General features: G+C 36.9%; 1 long non-coding RNA gene across 1 annotated transcript; it reads left to right on the top strand.

Moving 5' to 3' along the window:
• Positions 1-2,439: 2,439 nt before the first annotated feature.
• On the top strand, positions 2,440-6,877 carry LOC121230664 (uncharacterized). Its single transcript, XR_005928716.1, has 2 exons — positions 2,440-2,495; positions 6,762-6,877. It is a non-coding gene; the product is annotated as an uncharacterized lncRNA (long non-coding RNA).
• Positions 6,878-7,101: the final 224 nt, after the last annotated feature.

Below are 7,101 nucleotides of genomic sequence, written 5' to 3'. Positions count from 1 at the left end.
TTGATATATGAAATAAACTTGTACAATTAGATCTTGAATCATGTTATAAATTTTTGGACTTAAATGTGAACTTGGACTTTTGACACAAATGATATTTTAAATGGGAAAAGGATGAAAAGAACTCCCATCAACCTTTCTTTTATGCTGCTGTCAACCAGGCTTTGTTTCATGGAGGTTCTCTCCCTTCATCTTTATTTCCATGCATTTTCCTTAATATTTTGAAAAGATCTCTACACTCAATTTTGAATTTTGTTGAAATCACTTGGAAATCAACTTTATTGCATGGATTTCACCATAACTTCTATCATTGTCAGCCTAGGTTTGGTGGATTTTAATGTGAGAAAATGAAAATTAGAGAAAAAAAAGCTTGTATGAATTATGTTTTTCTAATTCCCTAAACATGAAATTTGAGTTCATTATGAAAGAGTTTAGAAAGTTTAGACATTAATTTTGGATGTATTTTTATGTGAACTGTGTAACATCACTTACTTATCCCGATGTTCGAGATGAATGGAAGGTACTATCGGAGCATTAAGATAGCAAATACATTTGATTTATTCAAGAAATTTTAAACTTGAAAACATGTTTATAAAACTATAAAAAATATTTAAATTCTATTCAAATATAAGAAAGTTACTTAATTTGTTAAAGGTTACTCAAATCCTTAAAGAATTTTATAAGAAATTAAGTAAAACAAAAAGAGCAAATGTATGTTCAACCACCGGCCAAAGCTCTTGCCTAGGCAGAACTAGAGTTGTTAGTTGTTTTCTTTTTTCGCTCTAGAGCTGCCCAGGTGGCTCGAGCTACTTCTCAGGTGGTAATGTAGTTAGTAATAATTTCGTTATGATGACACCTAGGTGGCCCAAGTTGCCGCTTAGGCAGTACTATAACCATTTTTAATTTCATACCTTCATAAAACATGGCTATATAATCTCAATGGGTTTCGAAACATTACCAATCAATTTCTAAGCTCATTTAAATTCAAAATATATGGTATATGTGCACTTGGATGAATGGTGGAGTGAAACTACTTTAAGAAAATCGAAAAGAATTCGAGTTACAAATTACTTTTACAAATATTATTCAAAACTAAACCTTTATATACATGCCAAAATTTCCATACTAAAACAAAAATTATACATACACAACAACCTCTAATGAAGGGTGATGCAAAGCTCCCAACTTCAGACATTAAACTTCTTATCAAAGCTTTTACCTACGTATTTTAAACATGTAACGCCCCAAATCTTAAGTGATTAATTTGTATGTTGTGTTGCATAAATGTTTGCTGGCTTTAGTGGTTAAGTGTCCTGAGAAGTGTGAGAAATCCTGGGTTCAAACCTTGGCTTTAGCATAAATTATTCTTTTAATTGAATAAAACCCTTGGTTCTAGACAGTAGGTTTTTAAATAATTGTAGGGAAAGCATGTCACGAAAGGCCTACTGATCTAGGGGATAAGGGGCGAGTAGATTGTTCCTAGGGGCCTGAAGTTAGAATCTTCGTACACGTGGGTGTTTTATTTTGCTGCTGTGCTGTGTAAGAGATTGAATATCAGTGGAATTCTGAAGCTAGTAGGCGGTTGGAGTGTTTGGGGGATGAGGGAGTTGTGTAGCCAAAATTTAAGAGGATTATGGAGGGATTTGGATAGTGATCGGTGGGAGTGATTTGGGGAGGGATTTTAGGAGAGAATTAAGGGAGGTTGAAATGTGTGGAAGTAGTTTACCAAATATGGGAACTCTATTATGCCAATTCGGTCATAGGCTCTTAGTGCCAAAATTGTGTGGTTTTTGCTCTCCATTTCGGTAGCTATTGCTCCTTTTGTTCCTTTTCTTTCTTTGGTTTGTTGTCTTGTTTGGTAGCCGAATACTACTTGTAACCATTTGGGAACTTTTCGTATGGGTTTTGCTCTTCAACAGTGCCTTACAGACTGACCTCCTCTGTTCTCTCTACACTCTTAACAATTATTCTTCCCCTTATTCTTTTTTTTTTGTTTGGCCGAACACCCTCCTTTCCTCTCTCTCAAACTTGTCCGGGTTTTAGTTTTGGTTTTGATCGATTCTTCCTTTCTTCTCCCTTTCTCTCAATCAAATTTCCCTTTGATTGATTACATGTAACACCCCGAACCCGAGACCGTCGCCGGAGTCGAACACGAGGTGTTAACAGACTTCAAACCACTTATTAAAATTTTTTTCCAGACAAGCTGCCAATCTGCGTACTAGTCGCTTTAAAAATCATATCTTGAGCTCTGGAACTCAAAATCCAGTTCCGTGAATTTTCCCCGAAACTAGACTCATATGCCCATCTACACATTTTTTTCTAGAATTTTTGGTCAGGCCAATTAGTACAGTTTATTAGTCAAAGTCTCCCATGTTACTGGGATCGACTACACTGACCTTTGTGCATTACGACTTGGATATCTCCCTGCACAGAGCTTCAATACTGATGCCGTTTGTTTCTATAGCAACTAGACTCAGAGAGGAATCTATAAATATATGGTATGACTCCTAATTATCTCTGGTTAATTTATAATGAATTTCCAAAGTCGAAACAGGGAATCCAGAAACCGTTCTGGCCCTGTCTCACGAGAACCTGAATATCTCTTAACATACTGTCCATATGATCTTTTCGTTGCTTCTATCTGAAAATAGACTCATCGAGCTTCGAATACATAATTTATTCATCAATTAATTCCACTCCTACTATTTTTAGTGATTTTTCAATCTCACATCACTGCTGCTGCCAGCATCTGTTACGAAAGCAACTATGCCCATTTCGTGATTTCTCCTTGATCTAACTAGTAATTCGTCATACATATCACAAATTATGATCATGACTAGCCATGCCAAAGGCTAATCATTGTCAAACATCCCCCTACTACACTATTTCCATATCATGAATTTTAACACCAAAATAATCAACCATGACATATGGCATAAAAAGGTCGAATTATCAAGATTTACGACCTAACGTTATGAAACCAAACCCAACCGAACATTTATGCCATTTTCGCATGGCTAAAAGTTTACATACCAAAGTTCAAACACAACATAATAGCCTATACATGCCGAAATGTTCTCCTAAGCCGACTAAGAAGAAAGTACCAAAACTTGCTAGCCGGTGTGATGACTTCGATGACGGCCCGATCACGCAAAAAGAGACGAGTCCAAGAAACCTAAAATAGGTGACAAGGAAACATCGAGTGAGTATATAACTCAGTAAGTCATAAGCAATGCACTACCATCCATTAATAACATTATCACAATAGGAAACAAAATGGAACGAGGCTAGTTACTCCATCCATACCGAACCATGCCATAGTTCCTCAGACCCATCGGTTCAATCTCATACCAAATCATGCATTCACATTCCATATACTCATCAATAGGATATTTGAGGCATTTTCATACATCATTTTATTTTCGTTACAATCATACAACTAAACGGCCTTTCACCTATTCCACGATAAATCTTATGTACGTGACTTCAAGTATATTTGTCACATAGGTTCAAACTTACCAAGCTCAACTCCAAATATAGTCATAGCACCTATTAGCCATGAACTCAAGGTACTTACCCGATCCGCTGTCCGTAATCGACTCAATAATGTCGCACACTTAGTGTCCATAATGATTCAAAAGTATATATTAAGTCCGCACACTCAGTGCTATATAATCAACTCGCACACTTAGTGCTATATAATCAAACTCGTACACTTAGTGCTACGTAATCAAACTCGCACACTTAGTGCTACGTAATCAAACTCGCACACTTAGTGCTACATAATCAAACTCGCACACTTAGTGCCGTACAATTTAAACCCGCACACTTAGCGCCAATCTCATGATCATAAATGTTTATACCTGCACACTTAGTGCCGAGGTCAACAACTCAATACATCTCACCTCTTTTCTCTTCATTCAACACTTTCATCACCACATACATACATGTATATAAATTTATCATTCCATTCAGCATGATTACATAGACATTATGTCTATTTAGATCAATACAAAATATATGCTTGATGACTTACCTTGTGTTGGGTAAGACGGTTCCAACTCGGTTACTCGATGATCTTTTCTTTGCCCTTGCTTGCCTCTCCACCTTTAGCTTCTTGAGCTAAATCGATAAATTAACTAGTTTAAACATCTTGCTAAACATTCATACTTCAATTACACATGCATATGTATGTTTGTATATTCGGCAATGACAATGGTAATTTAGCAAACCTTAATTTAACTTATAATTGTTCATAACACATTTAAAGCATCCACTCCACTCCATTCCATTCACATTCGGCATTTTCACAAATACACATGCCGATTTCATTCACTCATCTCTAATGTTAATTAAGAAATGCCGAATGTCGCCCACTAAATGGCATACACACACACCCACATGCATAAAAGTCATCCACACCTCCTATAGCTCATTCGGCATTCACCTTTGCTAGTTTTTCCCTTTTTTTTGTCGGTTATATATACATAGTCCTAAGGTAATATCACGAATGGGCTTGCATATATATGTATATATATATAGCCGAATATGCAAAGCTTAAACTCAACATCACATAAGCTCCTAAGTGATGGCCGAATATGCATATCTATATATATTCATCAACTATACTATTACCTTTAATTTATCTAATCACACAATTTCATCTAAGTTTAGCATGAAACACAATCATCACCCTTATTAATCTTTTATAGCCGAAAACCATACTTACCCCCAAAATCGAAATTTCAACATGGTTTACAAAAATCACTTGATAACTCACTCAATATTAACTAAAATTTCAAAAGCTAGTACAAACTTCCTTACCTTAATAGTGACTTAAGATGACCGATTGCTCATGTTACCAACAAGATTCAAGATTTGAACATGGGCTAACTAAGGGACTTAGTAACTAGCTTAATACATTCAACAATTTCCAAAAGCTACCATGCATTACATACCTTATTCAAGACTAGAAGGAGTGGCCGAATGTTTTACTTCCCCTTCCCCCTTCTTCTTAGCATTTTCGGCCAAGGATGATAAAAGATGAACAAATTTTTTTTTCTTTCTTCTTTAGATTCGGCTAGCAAGAACATGAATGATGATCCCTTTTTTTTTTCCTTTCATCATTCTTTTTTTTTCCATTTCTTTATTACTAACTTTTTATTTTGTTATTCATCCCATGATGCACCAACAAAACATGTCTATGACATGTTTTGCTTATCACACCTTGTCCACCTTATTTTTCATGGCCGGCCACTATAAAAGGGGGGGGGGAATTTGACATGCAAGTCCTCCCCTTTTTCCACATGCACTAATAGGTCCTTACGCATTGACCTATCACATTTTAAAATTTTCTCGCATAAGTCCTATTGACTAAATTCACATGCAATCGACAAAATCGAAGCTTGAAATTTTCACACATTCATAATTACATATTCTAGACAATAATTATCACATTCAAACATTTCGGTGACTCGGTTTAGCGGTCCCGAAACCACTTCCCGACTAGGGTCAATTTTGGGCTGTTACATTACACCCTCTTCTCTCTCTTCTCATTTGGGTACTTGAGCCGATTTCTGTCTAGCTCTTTTTCCATTTGTTTCGATTTTTGCAGTTCTTCCTTGAAAAATCGAGACGTGTTGGTGCTACCCTTGCCTCTGTTGTGTGGGTATTCTTTTTGGAGATAGAAGGTCGATTGCTTCCCTTCCCTAAAATCAGTTTTGCGATTTTGATTATATGTAAGAGCCTGTAATCAATCTTTGGCAACGATTGAAGTGTAAGGAGTCTTAATCGTTCGGTCAAGGTTTGGGGTACTCTTGAACTAGACGTGTATTTTCGCAAACAGGTGTGTAACCACACTGCCATTATCGTAAATCGACAAAAGCCGAAATAGGTGACCGTCGAGACTACACGAGCTTGCGCTCAATTGTGTGGTAGTTTGAATGGATAAACATGGGCATTTGATCGTAGAGGCTGCCATGAGCGATTTCATGGGCTTAGGCCACTTTGGGCCACATTGGGCCAGAATGGGCCATGTGGGCCCCACGAGCTCGTGGGCCTATACAACCAAACCATACGGACGTGTAGAGATTATGGGACTAGGCTGTGTAGTTCACATGGCCAAGGCCATTTTTGGGCTTAGTGGGCCATAGGCCCATTTTCACTATTTGACTGTTAAGGTTACACGGGTCACTCGAGACGACTGTAAACCTACAGTTGGGTCGGTAAGTATACCTAGACCCCAATTTGATGAAATGACTATTATACCCCTATGAGGTAAAATGACTGATATGCCCCTATGATATGTATGACTGTAATCGAGCATGACATTTTTACATACATGTATGATATTATGACATGACATATTGCATGGGGATGAGTTTATTATATTTAGAGGAAGTGTACTGTACTGGCAGCTCTGCTGTAAATACTGTTTAGTGCCGCAACAGGTGCTATAATTTGGAGTGTAGGGATGGGTGGGTTGATTTTATCCCCACATGGAGTGTAGGGCTGCACGGAGTGGAGTGTAGAGGATGGATGGGTAGGTTTTCTGATTGCATATCTGTTATTGTTACTGAGATGGATGGGCTAAGGCCCACACTGATACCGATACTGTAATGTGCTAAGGTCCTAACTAATATTGGACTGTTACTTAAACGGGCTTAGGCCCAGATTGTATTTGCCTATTGTATGACTGACTGTTTGTTTAATAAGGGATTACACATTGAGTTTTCATAAACTCACCCTTCTACTTTTCTTCCCAGGTAATCCTTAGGTAAATTGGTGCTACAAGGGACTCGATGGTGGCCACACAACTACATTTGCTTTCATTTTTAACTTTTAATTTATAAGTAATTTTATTTGGGTGTTTGTTTTTTAATAAGGCCTCTCTATGTTTTTATTTTAATTTGGGATTTATTTACTTGATTCATATCTTCTAGTAGTAGGCCACGGATTTTCAAAAAGATAAATACTTTTCAAACACCACGTTTACGCAACATATTTTAAAAAGCTTCCGCAGCAAACATTATTTTTTTAAAAACGTAATGACAATCTAATATGTTTAACATTTTGCTAAAACAACTTGAGTTTTAACAATGAACA

The sequence above is a fragment of the Gossypium hirsutum genome, chromosome A06 (assembly GCF_007990345.1).
Source record: "Gossypium hirsutum isolate 1008001.06 chromosome A06, Gossypium_hirsutum_v2.1, whole genome shotgun sequence".
In the NCBI taxonomy this organism is placed as follows: Eukaryota; Viridiplantae; Streptophyta; class Magnoliopsida; order Malvales; family Malvaceae; genus Gossypium; species Gossypium hirsutum.
Note: the sequence above shows the minus strand (reverse complement) of the source record. Positions and strands in the feature narration are given on the sequence as shown.